We start from the raw sequence: 24,387 nt of genomic DNA, 5'->3' as shown, positions 1-24,387 counted from the left end.
GCATCACTGACTCAATGGACGTGAGTCTGAATGAACTCCGGGAGTTGGTGATGGACAGGGAGGCCTGGTGTGCTGTGATTCATGGGGTAGCAAAGAGTCGGACACGACTGAGTGACTGCACTGAACTGAACTTATGCCCAAACTTCTAACCAAGAAATGGTTCAGCTATAGGAGCCAATTAAATTACTATAAAACATTCCTTCATCTATAAAACGAACCTTTTTGTTTTTCCTTTGCCAACTAAAAATTGTCACTCGCCACCTGGCACTACAAGAGTCCCCAGTTACTGCAGTCACTGCCCTTCAATAGACCTTGCAAGGAGTTCAGGGCAGAGATTAGGAATGAAGCATTCGTTGCTCTGGTTTTTGCATAGTTGGATATTTTCAGGAGAAGATTTTATTAGCCCAATTTCTTGCTTTTACTTATATCTAGAAAATCACTAAGACTATTATTGGACATCTGTTCCACATGAATAGCAGCAATCTTTCTGAGACTAGTGGAAACCCTCTGCCAAAGTGTTTGCTTGACTTCACGTATCCCCCTTCACTAAAATCACATATATATTGACATCCCTTGCCTACTTTTCAGAACAGTTCCTCAGAGATATCCGAGAGGCTGAACCCTGGGCTATAGTTCTCATTATGTCTCAAGTAAAACTTAACTCACAGCTCTCACATGGTGCTTTTTTTTTTTGACAACTTTGGCAATCAACAAAGAGACCCAGAGCAGACTTGTTGCCCTCTTATGAACTTTATGAAGAAGCCGAGGTTGTACCAATAGAGACCTTCTGTGCCCATCCAACTTCTCAGCGAGTTCAGATGATTTAGAGTGAGTCTCTCTTGGTTCTTGCATCTCGCTTGTAGGTTGATGATCTTGAGTTCTATTTGGTGGTCTATAATAGGTATCTGTCTCCACTGTTTCCCCATCTATTTCCCATGAAGTGATGGGACCAGATGCCATGATCTTCGTTTTCTGAATGTTGAGTTTTAAGCCAACTTTTTCACTCTCCTCTTTCACTTTCATCAAGAGGCTTTTGAGTTCCTCTTCACTTTCTGCCATAAGGGTGGTGTCATCTGCATATCTCAGGTTATTGATATTTCTCCGGGCAATCTTGATTCCAGCTTGTGTTTCTTCCAATCCAGCGTTTCTCATGATGTACTCTGTATATAAGTTAAATAAGCAGGGTGACAATATACAGCCTTGACGAACTCCTTTTCTTATTTGGAACCAGTCTGTTGTTCCATGTCCAGTTCTAACTATTGCCTCCTGACCTGTATATAAATTTCGCAAGAGCAGATCAGGTGGTCTGGTATTCCCATCTCTTTCAGAATATTCCACAGTTTATTGTGATCCATGCAGTCAAAGGCTTTGGCATAGTCAATAAAGCAGAAATAGATGATTTTCTGGAACTCTCTTTTTCGACGATCCAGCAGATGTTGGCAATTTGATCTCTGGTTTCTCTGCGTTTTCTAAAACCAGCTTGAACACCTGGAAGCTCACGGTTCACATATTGCTGAAGCCTGCCTTGGAAACACAGTGGAAACAATGTCAGACTTTATTTTTCTGGGCTCCAAATCACTACAGATGGTGACTGCAGCCATGAAATTAAAAGATGCTTACTCCTTGGAAGGAAAGTTACGACCAACCTAGATAGCATATTCAAAAGCAGAGATACTACTTTGCCAACAAAAGTTCATCTAGTCAAAACTATGGTTTTTCCTGTGGTCATGTATGGATGTGAGAGTTGGACTGTGAAGAAGGCTAGCACCGAAGAATTGATGCTTTTGAACTGTGGTGTTGGAGAAGACTCTTGAGAGTCCCTTGGACTGCAAGGAAATCCATCCAGTCCATTCTGAAGGAGATCAGCCGTGGGATTTCTTTGGAAGGAATGATGCTAAAGCTGAAACTCCAGTACTTTGGCCACCTCATGCGAAGAGTCGACTCATTGGAAAAGACTCTAATGCTGGGAGGGATTGGGGGCAAGAGGAGAAGGGGATGACAGAGGATGAGATGGCTTGATGGCATCACTGACTTGATGGACATGAGTCTGAGTGAACTCCGGGAGTTGGTGATGGACAGGGAGGGCTGGTGTACTGCGATTGATGTGGTCGCAGAGAGTCAGACACGACTGAGCGACTGATCTGATCTGAATAGGTATCTGGTCCCCAGTTGAAAGATACTGGGGGAAGGGGAACAACTGAAAGGCACTGGGGAAATTGCCTACCCAGTTGAAAGAAATTAGTTTGCTCAGTTCAACGACACTGAATGACCTTGGACTGAGTGTTAAGATAGGAGGCTGATCTGACATATTTCCTCAATTGACTCTATACATGGACATCACCAGATGGTCAACACTGAAATAAGATTATGTTGTTTGCAGCCAAAGATGGAGAAGCTCTATACAGTCAGCAAAAACAAGACCAGAAGCTGACTGTGGCTCAGATCATGAACTCCTTATTTAAGTTGAAGAAAGTATGGAAAACCACTAGACCATGCAGGTATGACCTAAATCAAATCCCTTATGATTATACAGTGGAAGTGAGAAATAGATTTAAGGGCCTAGATCTGATAGATAGAGTGCCTGATGAACTGTGGAATGAGGTTCGTGACATTGTACAGGAGACAGGGATCAAGACCATCCCCATGGAAAAGAAATGCAAAAAAGCAAAATGGTTGTCTGCGGAGGGCTTACAAATAGCTGTGAAAAGAATAGAAGCGAAAAGCAAAGGAGACAAGGAAAGATATAAGCATCTGAATGCAGAGTTCCAAAGAATAGCAAGAAGAGATAAGAAAGCCTTCTTCAGCGATCAATGCAAAGAAATAGAGGAAAACAACAGAATGGGAAAGACTAGAGATCTCTTCAAGAAAACTAGAGATACTAAGGGAACATTTCATGCAAAGATGGGCTCAATAAAGGACAGACATGCTATGGACCTAACAGAAGCAGAAGATATTGAGAAGAGATGGCTAGAATACACAGAAGAACTGTACAAAAAAGATCTTCACGACCCAGATAATCACGATGGTGTGATCACTGACCTAGAGCCAGACATCCTGGAATGTGAAGTCAAGTGGGCCTTTGAAAACATCACTAGGAACAAAGCTAGTGGAGGTGATGGAATTCCAGTGGAGCTATTTTGAATCCTGAAAGATGATGCTGTGAAAGTGCTGCACTTAATATGCCAGCAAATTTGGAAAACTCGGCAGTGGCCACAGGACTGGAAAAGGTCAGTTTTCATTCCAATCCCAAAGAAAGGGAATGCCAAAGAATGCTCAAACTACCGCACAATTGCACTCGTCTCACACGCTAGTAAAGTAATGCTCAAAATTCTCCAAGCCAGGCTTCAGCAATATGTGAACCGTGAACTTCCAGTTGTTCAAGCTGGTTTTAGAAAAGGCAGAGGAACCAGAGATCAAATTGCCAACATCTGCTGGATCATGGAAAAAGCAAGAGAGTTCCAGAAAAACATCTATTTCTGCTTTATTGACTATGCCAAAGCCTTTGACTGTGTGGATCGCAATAAACTGTGGAAAATTCTGAAAGAGATGGCAATACCAGACCACCTGATCTGCCTCTTGAGAAATTTATATACGGCTCAGGAAGCAACAGTTAGAACTGGACATGGAACAACAGACTGGTTCCAAATAAGAAAAGGAGTTCGTCAAGGCTGTATATTGTCTCCCTGCTTATTTAACTTATATACAGAGTACATCATGAGAAATGCTGGACTGGAGGAAACACAAGCTGGAATCAAGAATGCCCGGAGAAATATCAATAACCTGAGATATGCAGATGACACCACCCTTATGGCAGAAGGTGAAGAAGAACTCAAAAGCCTCCTGATGAAAGTGAAAGGGGAGAGTGAAAAAGTTGGCTTAAAGCTCAATATTAAGAAAGAATGCAAGGAGATCCAACCCGTCCATTCTGATGGAGATCAGCCCTGGGATTTCTTTGGAAGGAATGATGCTAAAGCTGAATCTCCAGTACTTTGGCCACCTCATGTGAAGAGTTGATTGATTGGAAAAAACTCTGATGCTGGGAGGGATTGGGGGCAGGAGGAGAAGGGGATGACAGAGGATGAGATGGCTGGATGGCATCACTGACTCGATGGACATGAGTCTGGGTGAACTCCGGGAGTTGGTGATGGATAGGGAGGCCTGGTGTGCTTCAATTTTTGGAGTCACAAGGAGTCGGACACGAGTGAGCGACTGAACTGAACTAAACTGATAAAGGCAGTCCCAGTCCATTCTGGATTTCTTTAGAAATGTCCTGTTTGGGGCCTCACTCAGTGTAAGCAAGCTTTCACATTGGATTTACCAGGATCAGGTTAACTAGAAAATCCCTCATTAGTTCCTAAAAATAGCATCAGTAATTGTGTGAATGAGTAAGGAAAGTTTTTGCCAAATAAGTAAACAAATACAAGGATGACTCTACACTGAAGTCAGATATAAACTTGAAAGCTGAGATATTATTCAAATGGATTGCTTCAAAGTGTCCAGATATTTAGTGCTAAGTACATTAGTTATTTAGTTGTAACTAAATAATTATTCATTTATTATTTGCATTTTTCCAGGATTCTTTGGGTGGTGGGCCTCCTGTAGGCTCTGCAATGGCTTTACCTAATAAGAAACACATATTTATTGAACACTTAATTTGTATTCTATTCTTATATACTTTTTATAGGTTTATTTTTTATTCAATACTCATAAGTAATCCAACAAGTAGATGTCAGACAGTGTTGATATACAAATGAAGAGATTAAGTGACTTGTTTGGGGAAGTCACCATTTGGAAATAGGTGAAACTAGAACCAAAGCCTGTTTAAAGATTACCTCCTAATTCCTGTGCATTATCGTTTCTGTGTTCAGATGATATGCACTCTTTCTGTTGCTCATAGGAATTTACAGTCACAACAGAATAAACTCTGGGTTTGGACAAGCTGGTTTTGCCAGAAAAAACATACAATCACCTTCCCACAGAACCTCTGTAGTGACCCATTGATGAGAATAGGATCAGTTCAAGAAACTGTTTGGAAACATTTTTATTCACTTAAAAACTTTGATGTTCACGACGTGGGTGGGTGGTGGGAAAGGGAGCCATTTGCCAAGCAGAACTGAGGTCAAACTAGAACTATTTATCTTAATGAACTTATCTTATGGAACAGTGCAAAGAACAGATCTCTTGCTTTCTTTCTTTAGATAGAAATTTTAAAGTCTTGTTTCACAAAGGTAACTTTCTGTCTCCTTCTTGTTTACTTAAATAAACTACATAGGAAACAGGCATTATTGTCTTTGTGAAGGCAATTGTAAAACTTGGTAAAACTAAAGACCCTAAGATAGCACATGGCCAAAGGATGAAAACGCATTTTCTTTCCTCCTTCTCACTGAGGGCTCCAAGTCCACTTTGAACTCCAACGGACTACAGAGCCTGGTCAGTAAGTTTGCCATTGGCATCTCTGGATGACTTCTAACTTGAGGGGTTCCGTGATCTCAGCGGGGCCTCTCTCCTCTGATTTATTTCTATTTATTTTCTAAGGTAAACTTAGTTTGGAAAATTTTCTTTACAGTTCTGATATGACTTGTTCTTTCTTTCTAGGGTTACAGGGTAAGGTTTTGGATCGTTTCCACAACAAAATTAACATTTCTGACTCTTCACTCTTGTGCAATGAAAGCAACCATAAACTGAAAATCAGAAAATCTGAGTTTTTTTTTAATTTAAATTTATTTATTTATTTTAGATTTTATTTTTTTTTCAATATTGTAAATTTTATTTTATTTTTAAACTTTACATAATTGTATTAGTTTTGCCAAATATCAAAATGAATCTGCCACAGGTATACATGTGTTCCCCATCCTGAACCCTCCTCCCTCCTGCCTCCCATACCATCCCTCTGAATCGTCCCAGTGCACTAGTCCCAAGCATCCAGTATCGTGCATCGAACCTGGACTGATATCTTGTTTGATACATAATATTTTACATGTTTCAATGCCATTCTCCCAAATCTTCCCACCCTCTCCCTCTCCCACAGAGTCCATAAGACTGTTCTATACATCAGTGTCTCTTTTGCTGTCTCGTACACAGGGTTATTGTTACCATCTTTCTAAATTCCATATATATGCGTTAGTATACTGTATTTATGTTTTTCCTTCTGGCTTACTTCACTCTGTATAACAGGCTCCAGTTTCATCCACCTCATTAGAACTGATTCAAATGTATTCTTTTTAATGGCTGAGTAATACTCCATTGTGTATATGTACCACAGCTTTCTTATCCATTCATCTGCTGATGGACATCTAGGTTGCTTCCATGTCCTGGCTATTATAAACAGTGCTGCAATGAACATTGGGGTACATGTGTCTCTTTCCCTTCTGGTTTCCTCAGTGTGTATGCCCAGCAGTGGGATTGCTGGATCATAAGGCAGTTCTATTTCCAGTTTTTCAAGGAATCTCCACACTGTTCTCCATAGTGGCTGTACTAGTTTGCATTCCCACCAACAGTGTAAGAGGGTTCCCCTTTCTCCACACCCTCTCCAGCATTTATTATTTGTAGACTTTTGGATCTCAGCCATTCTGACTGGTGTGAAATGGTACCTCATAGTGGTTTTGATTTGCATTTCTCTGATAATGAGTGATGTTGAGCATCTTTTCATGTGTTTGTTAGCCATCTGTATGTCTTCTTTGGAGAAATGTCTATTTAGTTCTTTGGCCCATTTTTTGATTGGGTCATTTATTTTTCTGGAGTTAAGCTGTAGGAGTTGCTTGTATATTTTTGAGATTAGTTGTTTGTCAGTTGCTTCATTTGCTATTATTTTCTCCCATTCTGAAGGCTGCCTTTTCACCTTGCTAATAGTTTCCTTTGATGTGCAGAGGCCTTTAAGGTTAATTAGGTCCCATTTGTTTATTTTTGCTTTTATTTCCAATATTCTGGGAGGTGGGTAATAGAGGATCCTGCTGTGATGTATGTCAGAGAGTGTTTTGCCTATGTTCTCCTCTAGGAGTTTTATAGTTTCCAAGAAGAAGATATAACAATTATAAATATATATGCACCCAACATGGGAGCAACGCAGTATGTAAAACAAATGCTAACAAGTATGAAAGGAAACATTAACAATAACACAATAATAGTGGGAGACTTTAATACCCCACTCACACCTATGGATAGATCAACTAAACAGAAAATTAACAAGGAAACACAAACTTTAAATGATACAATAGACCAGTTAGACCTAATTGATATCTATAGGACATTTCATCCCAAAACAATGAATTTCACCTTTTTCTCAAGCGCACATAGAACCTTCTCCAGGATAGATCACATCCTCGGCCATAAAGCTAGCCTTGGTAAATTCAAAAAAATAGAAATCATTCCAAGCATCTTTTCTGACTACAATGCAGTAATATTAGATCTCAACTACAGGAGAAAAACTATTAAAAATTCCAACATATGGAGGCTGAACAACACTCTGCTGAATAACCAACAAATCACAGAAGAAATCAAGAAAGAAATAAAAATTTGCACAGAAACAAATGAAAATGAAAACACAACAACCCAAAACCTGTGGGACATGGTAAATTTACTTTAATTAGAGGCTAATTACTTTACAATATTGTATTGGTTTTGCCATACATCAACATGAATGAGTTTGAAGCTTTTTTCCTCTTTGTGGCCTTGGGCAAGACACCCAACCTCTGAGTCCCATCTGTCAGATTTCAGGGTCCTGTCTTGTAGATTCTTTACTATTCTTTTCTTTCTATTTTAAAAATCCTATTTGGGCTTCTATAATTTCCCATATCGTTATCAGAGAACATAGATGAGACGACTAAGGGAAAGAGCTAACAAAACTACCCAAGCTCTCATGGTATGACTGATGGGCAATCCCAGGGATGAGTCTCTTTGGGGACAGGAAGCAAGTACTTCTGTGTCTGCAAGGTTTGGGGACATAGAATTTTTCAAGTTGGAGAAGCAATTGGGATCCCCAAGAACTGCCCAGAAAGTGTCACATGGAGTGTGCACTTCTTCAGTGCTTCTCTCATCCCAGGAATCCAGGAAGAGTAGCTCTCCTGCCATGTGACTTGTACTAAAGCAGTAGATTCCTATATAAGCACCCAGTTCAGAACAGAGAAAAGAATTAGTCTACTTAGTTAGTCTCTTTCTGAAATTCCTTTTTATTTTCTTTGAGTTTGCAATTTTACCACTGTCAAATATATTCTGTATACCAGTGAGGAGTTGGATTACCTGCTTTAGAATTGCACGGAGTACTTATAAAAAGTACTGGTTTCAGGGCTCTACCCTAGACCTACTGTGTTCCTGCATCAGGATATTTGTGCATGTGTGTGTATGTTGGTAGATTTGGAATCTGTATTTTTTATTCATACCCCAAATGAAGTTTGAGATCTTCTGCTCAACACTAATATAACAAACTATTGAGTGCATGAGCCGACACCTCTCTGATTAATACCATCAATGGTTCCACTTCATTGAAGAGTCACCTTCAGCTTAGATCAAATTACAGATATCTGTACAATAGACTATTTCATGTGACTCTCACCTATTGGTTCTTTTGGATACTCAGGATGCTATTTACTCATTTTTCCTGAAACTTCAAGCATCACCTGCTCCCCTGATAAATCTTCCACCATCTTAGGACCAGGCGGAGTTGAGTTCCTTACACTGTATCCCTATACTGCTCTATGCTAGGTTTTCTCAACCTAGGCTCTTTGGACATTTGCGGCTGGATAGCTCTTTGCTGTGGGAGGCTGTCTTGTTTATTGATGAATCTTAGCAGCATTCTTTGCTCTACCCAGGAGATGCCAGTAGCAGTTCCCGAGTTGTGAGAACCGGAAATGTCTTCAGGCACCACCAAATGTCTCTTGAGGAGCAAAGCTGTACCTGGTTGTGGGCACTGCCCTAGACTTACAAACATCATAGCCCGAGCCAAGTCATGTGGGAAGTTGCTGCTCGTTTATCTCCTCTGAGATCCCGAGTTCCAGAGTCGGGGTTTTGCCTAGTGTATCCTTGTGTCCCCAGTGCCAATGCATAGCACCTTAAACCTAAAAAATTAAAAAAAAAAAAAAAGTCTATTTATTTGTCAGGCCTTCACTGTTGTCTCTTGTTGTGTCATGAGGGATCTTTCGTGTGGCGCGTGGACTCCAGAATGTGAGGGCTTCAGCAGTTGCCGAGCACAGGCTTCGTTGCTCCGAGGCATGTGAGAGCTTATCTCCCCAACCAGGGATCTCAGCTGCGTCCCCTGCAGGTCCCCTGCAGCTGAGCAGGTGGGTTGTTAAGCACTGGGCCTCCAGGGAAGTCCCCTTAGCAAAACTTGACTGACGCACTGGGTGTCAGAAGAGTTACATTTTAGCTTATCTTGGTGGGCTCTATGTTTCAGATATGGCGACGCTGGACAAACCAGTTAGCATCCCTGTGCCTCAGTTTCCCTCACTTGTAACCCTCAGCCTTGTGCCTTTGCGTTCCCCATGGATGGAATGAGAACAGGTCTGTAAAAGTGAAAAGTGGAGAAGGAAGCCTGCTGAAGGCAATGTGAGGAAGACAGGGTGCTCTCATGTTTTCTCCAGACACAAAGCTTGGGGAGTACTGAAAATTCAGGTTATGCAAACAGTACAGTGCCCTGTACCAATATCTGGAGGAGATCTTTAATCTGGAGCATTATAAACACGAGGAGCTTTGTTAAAATGAACAGACTGTGGAAACCTTAAAGGCTCAACTCCCTGCCCCAGATAGGCCTTGTGGGTCAAATAAGGACCCAGCCGGGCCTGAGGGGGGCCCTCTCTGCCCAAGTCCGGTCCAGTGTTCTCTGGCCTCCAGGGGCTGTCCAAACCTTTCCTTAGCCCCATTCTGTTCTGTTCTGTGCTGGGGCTCCCTTGTTTCCTGGCCTTGAATGTCAGTGCAGGAAGTTACCAGGTTTTACATCTGTAATGGCACAGAATACGTGGCATTAATAAGGGAGCCTCTTGACTCTTTATAAAGATTTTTTCCTCTAGTACAGCCTATGGAATTCCTCTCCAGTTATTTATTACCTTCAGGAAGGGTCTCCCCCCACTCTGTCTCTCTTTCTTTGCCTACCTACTTTATGACTTCCTTTACATCCTGGGCATTCCATCGCTGTGGCCTCTGTGCTGTCCCAGCACTGTGGTGGGCTGGTTTATATACCTCCCTCCCTTTTTTAACAGAATGAATTAGTTTCCACGTTGAGTTCAGCTGAGAAAAACCTCTGCTGCATGGAAACATAGGCTCTGATACTTGTGTGTGTGTGTCTGTGTCTGTGTGTGTGTGTGTGTATGCCACCATCAACTCCCCTCTAGCTGCGGTTGGCCAAATCTTTTCCATTAATTATTTCACATCCCAAACATGAAGGCTACAAGCATTCACAAATTGTAAAACTACACAGACATGTCAAAAAGTCCTGAATGCATATACTGTCAGGGCTACAAGAGAGCTTGGTTACCATTTAATCTAGCTCTTCCATTTGAAGTTTGTGACTACTGAAGCCTGACTTCCTCAGAGTATTTTCTTTGCAGTCTGACCATTTTAAAAAACTACCCTGAATCATTCTGTTCCTCTTTAAATTTATCACAGATAATCTCTATATTCAAACTGTTTATGTACTTCATGATCCTTCTCTAAGCTTAAAATAATAATTTCCTTTCAATACAGGGCTTGGAGATATCTCCTCTGAAAGAAGTGGTAGGTGTTTCTAAAATGGTGAGGTCTATGTATTTTTACAGTAACACATGGTTTAGAGCAATGAACAGGATGTTTTTCCCATTGTCGTCATTGTTCAGTCCCTAAGCAGACTCTTTGTGACCCCATAGACTAAAAGCATGCCAGGTTTCCCTGTCCTTCACTAGCTCCTGGAGTTAAATCAAAGTCATGTCCATTGAGTCGGTGATGCCATCCAACCATCTCATCCTCTGTCATCCCTTTCTCCTTCTGCCTTCAATCTTTCCCAGCATCATGTCTTTTCCAATGAGACAGCTCTTCGTATCAGGTGGCCAAAGTATTGGAGCTTCAGCTATGGCATCAGTCCTTCCAATAAATATTCAGGGTTGATTTCCTTTTGGATTGACTGGTTTTATCCTTGCAGCCCAAGGGACTCTCAAGAGTCTTCTCCAGCACCACAATTAGAAAAGCATCAATTCTTTGTCCCTCAGCCTTCTTTGCAGCCTAAATCTCACATCTGTAAGTGACTACAGGAAACACTATAGCTTTGAGTCTATGGGCCTTTGTCTGCAATGTGATGTCTCTGCTGTTTAATATGCTGTCTGGGTTTGTTATAGCTTTTCTTCCAAGGAGTAAGCATCTTTTAATTTTGTGACTGCAGTCACTGTCTGCAGTGATTTTTGAGCTCAAGAAAATAAATATGTCACTGTTTCCACTTTTCCCCGTCTCAGTCAGTTCAGTTGCTCAATTGTGTCTGACTCTTTGTGACCACATGCACTGCAGCATGCCAGGCTTCCCTGTCGTTCACCAACTCCTGGAGCCTGCTCAAACTCATGTCCATCGAGTCGGTGATGCCATCCCACCATCTCATCCTCTGTCATTCCCTTCTCCTCCTGCCCTCAATCTTTCCCAAAATCAGGGTCTTTTCCAAGGAGTCAGTTCTTTGCATCAGGTGGCCAAAGTATTGGAGTTTCAGTTTCAGCATCAGTCCTTCCAATCAATATTGAGGACTGATTTTCTTGAAGATGGACTGGTTGGACCTTCTTGCAAGACTCTCAAGAGTCTTCTTCAGCACTCAGCTTTCTTTATAGTCCACCTTTCACATCCATACATCACTACTGGAAAAACCATAGCTTCGAATAGATGGACATTTGTTGGCAAAATAATGTCTGCTTTTTAATATGCCATCTAGGTTTGTCGTAGGTTTTCTTCCAAGGAGCAAGCATCTTTTAATTTCATGGCTGCAGTCACCATCTGCAGTGATTTTGGAACCCCCCAAAATAAAGTCTGTCACTATTTCCACTGTTTCCCCATCTATTTGCCATGAAGAGATGGGATGGGATGCCACACACCTGCTACTAGGTTATCTGAAGAGCTCATGGACAGTTTTGGGGTTTTATTTTTTTAAAAAGGAATAAGCAGTCTGTTTTATTGAGTGCCCAGAGTAGGATCCATGGGTATTGAGGATCTCTGGGAACTTGTAGATTTCCTTCTCTGTTCTTTTTGTCCTGCTTCCATAGCCTCACGAGCTGCTGCTTCTTGTGGAAATAGATCTTGACCTTCTTCTTCCTCTTCTGCTCCAGGGTGGCTGTAACTGCCTGGTTCTCCACCCAGCCTCCTGAGCCAGGTGCCCTAGGTAGGGAAACTTCTGCATAAGGTTCAGACGCACGACTCAGAGAGCAGCAGGAACATCATCCACTTTTTTTCATGGAGTACTGGGATCCCTCAAATGCCCCGAGGCAGTCCAGAGCAGCCTGGCCTCGTGTGGTCCTGGGGGCAACATGCCTGTGGGCAGATACAGCAGGCTTTCTCAGTGGGGCATGCGAAGACATTGCTGCCCCTGCCAAGCAGGCGGGGTGGTGGCCACAGATGGCAGTGCCTGTGGACTCATCTCATGAGCGGGAAACTTGAACATGAGTGGGAAAAATCCTCATCACTGGCCTCCTGGACAGCTTGATTGAAAAGCTTGACAGCCTAAGATCCCAATGTTATTCATTGCTGATCAAGAATAGTGTGTCCGTGGGAATTTCAGAGGTAAAAATTACAATGAGGAGGGAGAGACTGGTATAGGATTTCGAACTTTTTTTGAGCACCCACCTTGAAGAAAAAGCTGAGAATTAATAGTCCTCTCCCTGCCCTGTACACTGTTCCAAACTCATTCTACCGAAAAATTCTTCACGTTTATGGTTTTATTTTTCATTTTTCTTTTTTAAATTTATTTTAATTGGAGGCTAATTACTTTACAATATTGTATTGTTTTTACCATACATCAACATGAATCCAGCACGGGTGTACATGTGTTCCCAATCCTGAATCCCCCTCCCAAAAATTACATTTTAATTTAGGTCTTTAAGAAAGAAGTTGGTTCCTTTTAAACTTTTCAGAGTAGTCTGAGAAATGCTATATCAATGCATCTGAGGAAAAAATAGGAAAACAAGATTTTTTACAGTTGTGTTTTTCAATCAATACTTAAAATAGTGACCAGAAGCAAAAACTCACTGGTGCATCCCCAAGCAGGATTCTAGGCCAGTCAGATTCATCTTCCCCGCCCCTCCCCAAGCTGTGGACTCCACGCCGCCTCTGCAGGCCCCTAGAACAGATAAATAATGTAGGACGAAATGAGCAGACTTATGATGGGCTTCACTGGTGGCCAGATGGTAAAGAATCTGCCTGCAATGCCTGAGACCTGAGTTTTATCCCAGGGTTGGGAAGATCCTCTAAAGAAGGGAATGGCTACCCACTCCAGTATTCTTGCCTGGAGAATTCCGTGGACAGAGGAGCCTGGCAGGCTACAGTCCATGGGGTCGCAAAGAGTCAGACATGACTGAGCGACTTTCATTCACTTCGCTTCACTTCATGATGGCATAGAGCATCAGGAAGAAACTATCCACCACTGTGGCAAAGAGGCCTCTGGATTCCTGAGAGATGTGAGCTGTGAGTGTGGAGTTTGCAGTCAGTGGAGAGAAATGACTCACTCTCCCCTGTCCCACTCAACCCCCTTTGCCCTCCCCTCCCAGGGCCTTTGACAAAGGGATGCTGCTGCCCTTTCAGCTGATTTCCCTCCTCTCTCCGTTGCACAGCCAACCAGTCACAAATCTGGGGAAGTAACCAGGGAACTGCTCCATACAGACCAAGCAGAAGTGAAGAGACTAAATTTCTCACTAGAAACCCAGTCCCATCCCTTTGTATCTACATGAAGTCTGCATGACATGCACATAGGAGGAGATCTCATCTGTATCCAGATGCCTTAGGAATAATTCCTCCTGAATGAGTTTCTTCTCCCTGTTCCCTCACACTCTGTGAAAATTATCACAGAACAATGATGGTTGGGAATTGGAATGGGCCAAGAATTGGCAAGCAGTAAATGTCATGTCACAGCAGACATTGACAAAGGTCCCATGTGAGTCTCAGCTGGCATCACTGGGGATAGAGTTAACACGGATGGGACAGATTTTGCATAAATGATATAATTTTTTTTTCAAGAACAATTTGACTTATTTAAATCAAAATTAACAAAAAAGCTCCAATTCACCTATGACACCCAATCCAAACACAAATCTGTCCTCTGGATCTATGAGCTTGCTGTCTTTTGCTAAATAAGTACTTAAAAGAACAAGATTACCACCATCCACAATCATGATTACTTTTTAAAAGAGAGACCACTTTAGAACAAAAACAACAAACAGGACATATCCTCTCCACACTGGTTTTAATTTTCATATTTTTTCAGTGCGTCTCTCCAAATCAGCTCAGGTCAGTTCAGTCGCTCAGTTGTGTCCTACTCTTTGCGACCCCATGGACTGCAGCACGCCAGACTTCTTGGTTCATCACCAACTCATGGAGCTTGCTCAAACTCCATAGAGTCCATAGAGTCACTGATGCCATCCAACCATCTCATCCTCTGTCAACCCCTTCTCTTGCCTTCAACCTTATCCAGCATCAGGGTCTTTTTCAGTGAGTCGGTTCTTCCCATCAGGTGGCCAAAGTATCGGAGTTCCAGTTTCAGCACCAGTCCTTCCAATGAATATTCAGGACTGAGTTCCTTTCAGATTGACTGGTTTGATCTCCTTGCAGTCCAAGGGACTCTCAAGAGCCTTCTCAATGCCACAGTTTAAAAGCATCAATTTTACACCACTCAGCTTTCTTTATGGACCAACTCTCTCATCCATACATGACTACTGGAAAAATCATGGCTTTGGCTAGACTGATCCTTGTCAGCCAAGTAATATCTCTGCTTTTAATATGCTGTCTAGGTTTGACACAGCTTTTTCCCAAGGAGCAAGTGTCTTTGAATTTTTGGCTGCAGTCACCATCTACAGTGATTTTGGAGCCCAAGAAAAGAAAGTCTGTCACTGTTTCCATTGTTTCCCCATCTATTTGCCATGAAGTGATGGGACTGGATGCCATGATCTTCGTTTCTTGAATGTTGAGTTTTAAGCCAGCTTTTTCACTCTCCTCTTTTACTTTCATCAAGAGGCTCTTTATTTCCTCTTTACTTTCTGCCATAAAGTTGGTGTCATCTGCATATTTAAGGTTATTGATATTTCACCTGGCAATATTGATTCCAGCTTTTGCTTCATCCAGCCTGGCATTTTGCATGATGTACTCTGCATATAAGTTAAATAAGCAAGGTGATAATAAATAGCTTTGATGTGCTCCTTTCCCAATTTGGAACCAGTCTGTTGCTCTATGTCCAGTTCTGTTGTTTTTTGACCTGCATACAGATTTCTCGGGAGGCATGTAAGGTGGTCTGGTATTTGCATCTCTTTAAGAATTTTCCACAATTTGTTGTGATCTACCCAGTCAAAGGCTTAGTCAGTGAAGCAGAAGTAGGTGTTTTTCTGGAACTCTTTTAATTTTTCTATGATTGTACTGATGTTGGCAATTTGATCTCTGGTTTCTCTGCCTTTTCTAAATCCTGTTTGCACATCTGGAAGTTCTTGGTTCATGTACTGTTGAAGCCTAGTTGGAGAATTTTGATCATGACCTTGCTAGCATGTGAAATAAGTGCAATTGTGCAGCAGTGTGAACATTCTTTGGCATTGCCTTTCTTTGGCATTGGAATTAAAACTAACTTTTTCCAGTTCTGTGACCACTGCTGAGTTTTCCAAATTTGCTGGCATATTGAGTGCAGCACATTAAGAGCATGGTCTTATAGGATTTGAAATACCTCAGCTGGAATTCAATCACCTCCACTAGCTTTGTTTGTAATGATGCTTCCTAAGGCCCACTTGACTTCACAATCCAGGATATCTGGCCCTTGGTGAGTGATCACACCATCGTGATTATCTGGGCCATTAAGATCTCTTTTGTATATTTCTTCTATGTATTCTTGCCACCTTTCTGAATATCTTCTGCTTCTTTTAGGTCCATACCATTTCTCTCCTTTATTGTGTTCCTCTTTGTATGAAATATCCCTTGGTATCTCTAATTTTCTTGAAGAGATCTCTAGTCTTTCCCATTCTATTGTTTTCTCTATTTCGTTGCATTGATCACTGAGGAAGGCTTTCTTATTGCTCCTTGCTATTCTTTGGAACTCTGCATCCAGATGGATATATCTTTCTTTTTCTTCTTTGCCTTTCACTTCTCTTCTTTTCTCAGCTCTTTCTAAGGCGTCCTCAGACAACCATTTTTCCCTTTTGAATTTCCTTTTCTTAGGGATAGTCTTGATCATCATATCTTGTACAAGGTCCCAAATCGCCATCCATAGTTTTTCAGGTACTCTGTCTATCAGATCTGTTCCCTTCAATTTGTTTGTCACTTCCACTGTATAATCATAAGATACCTGAATGGTCTAGTGGTTTACTCTACTTTCCTCAGTATAAGTCTGAATTTTGCAATAAGGAGTTCATGATCTGAGCCACAGTCAGCTCCCGGTCTTGTTTTAGCTGTCTGTATAGAGCTTCTCAATCTTTGACTGCAAAGAATATAATTAGTCTGATTTCAGTATTGACGATCTGGTAATGTACATGTGTAGAGTCATTTCTTTTGTTTGTGGAAGAGGGATTTTTCTGTGACCATGTGTTCTTTTGGCAAAACTCTGTTGGCCTTTGCCCTGCTTCATTTTGTCCACCACGGCCAAACTTGCCTATTACTCTAAATATCTCTTGACTTCCTACTTTTGCTTTCCAGTCCACTATGATGAAAAGGACATCTTTTTTTTTTTTTTTTCTTTTGGTGTTAGTTCTAGAAGGTCTTGTAGGTCTTCATAAAAGCATTCAATTTCAGCTTCTTAGGCATTAGTGGTTGGGGCATAGACTTGGATTAATGATACTGAATAGTTAGCCCAGGAAATGAACATAGATAATTCTGTTGCTTTTGAGATTGAATCCAAGCACTGCATTTCGGATTCTTTGTTAACTATGAGGGCTACTCCATTTCTTCTAAGCGATTCTTGCCCACAGTAGTAGATATAACGGTCATCTGAGTTAAATTCACCCATTTCAGTCCCTTTTAGTTCACTGTTTCCAAAAATGTCAATGTTCACTCTTGCCATCTCCTGTTTGCTGCTAAGTTGCTTCAGTCATGTCCAACTCTGTGCAACCCCATAGACGGCAGCCCACCAGGCTCCACCGTCCCTGGGATTCTGCAGGCAACACTGGAGTGGGTTGCCATTTCCTTCTCCAATGCAGGAAAGTCAAAAGTGAATGTAAAGTCGCTCAGTTGTGTCCAACTCTTTGCGACCCCATGGACTGCAGCTCACCAGGCTCCTCTGTCCATGGGATTTTCCAGGCATGAGTACTGGAGTGGGGTGCCATTGCTATCTCCTGTTTCACCACTTTCAATTTATGTTGATTCATGAACTTAACCTTCCAGGTTCCTATGCAATATTCTTTATAGCATCGGACTTTGTTTTACCACCAGTCACATCCATAACTGTGTGTTGTTTTCACTTTGGCTCAGCTTCTTCATTCTTTCTGGAGCTATTTCTCCCCTTTTCTCCAGTAGCACATTGGGCATCTACCATCCTGGGGAGTTCATCTTTCAGTGTCATATCCTTTTGCCTTTTCATGGGGTTCTCAAGGCAAGAATGATGAAGTGGTTTACTATTCCCTTCTCCACGTTTTATCAGAACTCTGCACCATGATCCATCTGTCTTGGGTGGCCCTACATGGTATGGCTCATAGTTTCACTGAATCAGACAAGGCTGTGGTCCATGTGATCAGTCTGATTATTTATTGTAGACCATCCTGAGTTTCCTGCTCAGGTTCTCACAAGGCTGCCATCAGGATCTCAGTGGGGTGTATTCCTTTCTCGATCTCGGGATCCTTTTCCAAGCTCATGGGGCTGTCAGCAGAATTCAGTTCCTTGTAGCTATAGGGCTGAGGGCCCCTCTTTCTTTCTAGTTGTCACTGGGGTCCTCTCTTGAGCCTTCTTACAATACTGACTTTTGGAAACCACCAAATCTATATTAATTAATCCAAGAGTCAGAGATGTGAGGTATCATGTCAAATCCTATAAAAAAAAATAATGGAGAACACAAATCCTTTGATGTATGTTGGTATTAATTATTGGTAGTATCATGAGGTTCTTTCATGAGGCCAAGGTGTTGTTTATGTCTGAAGATTTCTTGATTATTTGAGATACAGCATGAGGAAATCAGCATACCCAGACATAAAAACCTTGCTGAGAGAATCTCTAATCTTGACACACCTCCAGAAACCACTCCACCTTCATCTTTAAAAGAAGAGTGTGTTCTACAGAATGTTGTATGAAAAGAAATAGTAAATCTGAAAGCATTTAACAACTACAAAGTGATCTGTAGCTGTGAGATTTTGTCAGTATCTCCAAGATTTATAGTTTAATCAAAACCCCATCAAGACTGTGCTAATCTGCTTGCAGTGTCTGATGCAATATCAAAATATGTTCTATGTAGCATACTACAGTGTATTATGTATATGTTAGTGCCTGGCACAAAAGAGGCACTCTATTATTTTCTGTTCCCTTTACCCACTGAAAGTACATGCTTTGACTCTCTAGCTAACACCAAACATTCTGCAGAATGATAGTCAAGCTGCAATTATGCTTCTGTGATCCTTTTGAAATTTTCTTTGATAAACAAATGGAGCGAAAATCAGAATAATCTTTATATTATGAAAAATTTCATCCTATTTACACATCAGCTTTTTCACCTCACTTATTGCGCCCTCTACTGACTGCAAGTTTGTATTGATTTAGCAAACTGAACTGATTTGAACAAAGTGAAAGTGAAAGTTGCTCAGTTGTGTCCAACTCTTTGAGACCCCATGGACTATACAGTCCATGGAATTCTCCAGGCCAGAATACTGGAGTGGGTAGCTGTTCCCTTCTCCAGGGGACCTTCCCAACCCAGGGATCGAACTCAGGTCTCCCGCATTGCAGGCGGATTCTTTACTCAGGTTTCCTGCATTGTAGGAGGATTCTTTACCAGCTGAGCTATCAGGGAAGCCCCATTTTGAACAGAAAGATTATAGTTCTCCAGCCTGTGACTATGACTAATACGTATGCTACTTTTCTCACAAAAATAGGATCAGGCTGCATATGTTTTCAAAAATGTGCTTTTAGCACTAACTGTGTATGGCAAACTTCTTTCCATGTCAATAAATGTATCATCATAATGGCTACATGGTGTTGCATTGCAAGGATGTCCCAACCTTATGATAGCACATTGAGTCTGCCTCAGCTTTTCGAATTGCTATTTTTGCATAATATTTATGCCTCATATTTTCCATGAAGATATGTTAGAAACTAGAGCCAAAATTGATAACACTCCATAATTAACCCTGGAATCTAAAACAGATACATCAGTACTAAGAGTCACACTACAGAGTACTGCCGAATATTTCTTCTGTCAGTTCCCATTCCCGGCTCTGCTTATCTTTTCCTACTAAATTGCACCAAAATATGTCACAAGCAAAGAGCAAACATTTTAAAAGATTTAAAATCTTGTTTGCAATAGGACCCAAGAAGATAGTTCATCTCCAAAATGAGGATCGATTATCATGAATAAGGAAATAATTGAGGTCTGGAAAGATTGAGCGAAAATTAGAAATGTCTTTGGCATGTTCACCTCCTGCTGAAGGAATGAATGCCCTAAATTATACTGAAAAAAAAATCAATTAATGAAGCTGAAAAAACAAAACAAAACAAAACAAAACTTGAGAGCTCTCTGAAGACTCACAGGAAAACAACCAATAATTGAAAATAATGAGAGAAAAGATAAGAAATAAGGAATCCAACAGATGTAATTATGCAAAATAGGAATTCCAGAGCAGGGAATGAAACCGGAAGAACACAATTAACAATTAAATGACAAAAGACATTTTTGAGTTAAAGAAATATTAGTTTGAAGCTTTACAAAGATCCACTAGTGAACTCTGGGAGTTGGTGATGGACAGGGAGGCCTGGCGTGCTGCGATTCATGGGGTCGCAAAGAGTCGGACACGACTGAGCGACTGAACTGAACTGAGCTGAACTGAAGACTTCCTTGGTGGCCCAGCGGATAAGAATTCATCTGCCAATGCAGGAGACACAGGTTCCATCCCTGCTCCAGGAAGATTCCACGTGCTGGGGAAAAACTAAGCCCATGCGCCACAACTTCTGAGGCCACGTTCTGGAGCCCAGGAGCTGCAGCGGCTGTACCCGTGTGCTGAGCTACGGAAGCCTGCACGCCTAGAGCCCGTGCTCGGCAGCAACAGAAGCCACTGCATGAAAAGCCTGCGACCCCAACGAAGAGTAGCCCCCACTCACCACAGCTAGAGAAAGCCCGCATGCAGCAACAAAGAGCCAAGGCAACCAAAATAATAAATAATCTTTTAAAAAGGCTCACTAAAAACAAATGAAACACAAGCCTAGGTATACTCAGGCAAAATTCTTGAATATAAAAGACAAACCAAGCTTTCTGTATGAATTGAAGCTTCAAACACAGAAAATCATGCATTCTAGAGAAGAACACATATCAAGCTCTTCTTCCTAAACCTAAATGTCAATCATCAATGTTTACAGAACTTTGAGGATGGGTCAAAATTAAGAATTCAAGAATAGTAAAAACATAGCTTAAAAGAGCTAAAACTGAACAATAAAAGCATGGTTTTGAAGCATTCTGCAAAAGTAAAAATATAATTCTTAAAGGAGAGGATTGACGTTGTAAACCACAGCAGTAATAGCTTAGTGAAAGGTAGCATAAAATCACTGTATTTTTTCTTTGGGGGGATGAGATTAATATTTTATATTGAGTCTAGTTGATGCATAGCACTATGTAAGTCACAGGTCTACACTACACTGATTCACAGTCTTAAAGCTTATACTCCCTTGTTAGTTGTAAAACATTGCCTGTGTTCCACATGCTGTCCAATGTCTTTGTAGTCTATTTTATCCCTAACAGTTTGTACCTCTTCACCCCCCTCCGCACTTTTCCCCCTAAACTGGTAACCACTAGTTTGTCCTCTGTATCTGTAAGTCTGCTTCTTTCTCATTATAGGCATTAGCTTGTTCTAGTGTAGATTCCGCATATAAGTGATCACATACAGTCAGGCTTTCTCTGACTTATTTCACTTAGCATAATGCCCTCCAAGTCCACCCATATTGCTGCAAATGGCAAAATTTCCCTCTTTTTTATGATCAAGTAGCATTTCATTGTATATATAAACCACTTCTTCTTCCTTTTTTAAGAGACAAAAATCTTTTACTGTCAAGCACCATGCATCACCTGGAAACCACGCATTGTGAGGAGGTTGAGGCTGAGGTTCAGGGAATCAGAATCCAGCCCCCAAAACTACATCAGACACGTGAGTCCTGCCAGGTGGAGAGGAGATCTTGCAGGACTCACAGGGGTATCAGAGGAGGGTAGCACATCCCCTGATGGGAACTTCGGGGAGACCACATTACATGCCAGGCCACCCACAGCCACTGCCAGACCTCTCTGCTGGCTCCCGGCCTCCCATCACCGTCCGGCCCAGTGTGCAGTGCCCAGGGCCTGCCGTAGTCTCTTCTCCAGCACCGGGAACTCTTGGGACATGGATTGCCGTGTTGTGGTCAGTCGCTCAGTCGTGTCTGACTCTTTGAGACCCCATGAATGTAGCCCGCCAGGCTCCTCTGTCCATGGGGAGTCTCCAGGCAAGAATACTGGAGGGGGTCGCCATGCCCTCCTCCAAGGGATCTTCTGAACCTAAGGATCAAACCCGGGTGTCCCGCATGGCAGGCGGACTCTTCACCCTCGGAGCCATAAGGGAAGCCCTGGGACATGGATTATTTCTTCCAAATTCAGGAAAACGCATTGCAGTAAGAGCTCTACAGTGAATGGCTCTGTACTCTGGGAAGCTTCACTGCATTTAAGTAGGGGCGACATTCGTGGCAGCAGCTACGAGCATTCGCCTCCAATCACAGTCTGTAGCAGGGTTCTGAGTGCCAATCTGTGACTGCGCTGAACACATCCTTAGCAACACCCGTGCAAGGACTAACTCTGAGAGGAGGAAAAGCAAGCTCAAGCCTCAATGCTGAGTTCATTACAACTTCTCGAGAATCTCATCAATAGTCCATGCGGTATAGTTTCAAAAAATAAGCATCTTAAGGTAAGCAGATAACTCTTTTAGAACCCCAAATATATTTTCTGGCTATATTTATGTGGGGCTCTCTGTCTGCAACGGGTGGCCTGGAAGATGCTGTTCCTCAGGACAACATGTGATCACAGGACTTGGATGGCCAATGGGACTGGGGGGAGCTGAGTACTTGGGAGGAGGCTCCCTTCTGGTTTCAGTTGGAGACCAATTTCTAAGGCATAGTCCAGGGCCCTGCAGTCCTCTCCCCATATCCTCTGGTGTAACACTTAATGTAGTCTTCTCCTTTATTCCAGAAGACCTCCTTGTCCCCTAAATGATGTTCTGCAGCTTCTATATCCAGTGGATCACCAAAATTCAAAGGATCAGTAAATAAAGAGTTTAGTCCCCAAACAGCATCCTTCAGCGTCCTTGCGGGGGCCCAGTCAGTGCCCTGAGACGTGTCTCGCCTTTTCCTGTGGACTTGGGGTGCCAGACCTGGGTCAAGTAGTTCACTTTGGGAGGCACCGTGTTGTATGCATCGAAAACTTCAGCTTCAAACTGAAATTTTCCAACCTGTTAGTAACCGTTATCTAGGGTGACAGCTGAAAGCAATGAAGCTTGCTTGGGTCGGAAAAATGTACTTTACACCTATAAGGTAAATTAGCTTCAAGTTCTGCAACCTCTTTAACAAACAGCCTGTCTGTCACAGAAACCCGCCGAGTGGAGTCAGAGGCTGTAGCTGACACCCAGGACCTTTGAGACTGTCCTCACGCTTCAGTTTGCTTGCCAGCGTCAGCGTCACTGCTATATTTATCCTGGGCGTCCGGAGACAGGCAAGGCAGGCCAGTGCCCAGCACCACAGTGGGCAGGGGATGTTGAGACTCAGCCCCTCGCCTGTGCCACATCTTCTTTGTCCTTCATCTGTTGCCCAACACTTAGGTTGTTTCCATATCTTGGCAGTTATAAATAATGCTGCTATGAACATTGCAGTGCATTTGTCTTTTTGAATTGGTGTTTTGTTTTGGTATACACCAGGAGTGGAATTGCTGGATCATACTGTAAAATATTTTTATTTTTTTAGTAATCTCCTTACTGTTTTCCACAGTGGCTGCACCAAAGTACATTCCTGCCAACAGTGTAACAAGGTTCCCTTTTCCCACGTCCTTGCCAACATTTGTTATTTGTGTTCTTTTGGATGATAGCCATTCTGACAGGTGTGAGGTGGTATCTCATTGAGGTTTTGATTTGCATTTCCTAGATGATTGTCGAAGGTGAGCATCTTTTCATGTGCCTGTTGGCCACCTGCATTTCCTCTTTGGAAAATGTCTTTTCAGTTCTACTGCTCATTTTTTAACTGAGTTTTTCTTTTTTTATGTTGAGTTATACGAGCTGTTTATATATGTTGGATATTAACCCCTTATCAGTCATACCATTTGCAAATATTTTCTCCCATTCAGTAGGTTGTCTTTTTGCTTTGTGGATGTTTTTTTATTCTTGATACTAATACATATAATCTGTATATTCAAAAACCTTATTGTTAGTAGAATTTTTTCACCTTTTCTGGTGTATAGAATGTCTTCTGCTTTAGTTATTACTGCTTAACAAACCACCCCAAAGCTTAGCGGCTTGAAACAACAACCATTATTTGTTTTGCTTGTGTATCTGCAACTTAGGCAGGACTCAGTGAAGCCAGCTCACCTCTGCTCCGTGCAGTGTTTGCTGGGGCAACTCAATGGAGTATGCAAATGGTGGGTTAGAGGATCTACTTTCAAGATGATGCACTTGCATGGCTGGCAAGCTGGTTCTGCCTGCCAGCCAGGAATTCAGCCCGGGCTGTGGACTAGGGCCTTTGGATCCCCTCCAAGGCTTCTTGGCCTTCCTCACGTCATGGTGTCTAGAAACTGAGGCAAGCCTCCAGAGGAACAGGAAGCAGTATTCTCTTCTGTGACTTGGTCCTAGGAGTTACAGAGTATCACTTCTGGGTGTGGGCAGAGGTCACCCTGGCTTACGATGAGGGGATGTAGGCACTACCTCTTGCTGATGTGACTGTCACAGTCAGGACATAGGAGCTTATGTGGGATGAGAGATACTGTTGTGGCCATTTTTTAGAAAGTACAATTTGTCAAATTACTAAAGGGGAGAAAGTATTTCAAAATCTCCTTATATAAGGCCTTATTTAACTTTGTAATTAAGA

At 42.1% G+C, this 24,387-nt stretch overlaps 1 non-coding gene and 1 pseudogene across 1 annotated transcript; both read right to left on the bottom strand.

The window, feature by feature from the left end:
* Positions 1-12,536: 12,536 nt before the first annotated feature.
* Positions 12,537-12,621, bottom strand: LOC139177827 (small nucleolar RNA Z195/SNORD33/SNORD32 family). Its single transcript, XR_011562294.1, has one exon. It is a non-coding gene; the product is annotated as a small nucleolar RNA Z195/SNORD33/SNORD32 family (small nucleolar RNA).
* A 9,804-nt stretch (positions 12,622-22,425) lies between these two features.
* Positions 22,426-24,082, bottom strand: LOC139177711 (NEDD8-conjugating enzyme UBE2F-like; annotated as a pseudogene).
* Between the last annotated feature and the right edge of the window lie 305 nt (positions 24,083-24,387).

Source organism: Bos indicus, chromosome 19, assembly GCF_029378745.1.
Source record: "Bos indicus isolate NIAB-ARS_2022 breed Sahiwal x Tharparkar chromosome 19, NIAB-ARS_B.indTharparkar_mat_pri_1.0, whole genome shotgun sequence".
Lineage (NCBI taxonomy): Eukaryota > Metazoa > Chordata > Mammalia > Artiodactyla > Bovidae > Bos > Bos indicus.
The sequence above is the reverse complement of the archived record's forward strand: the minus strand, read 5'-3'. Positions and strand labels throughout refer to the sequence as shown.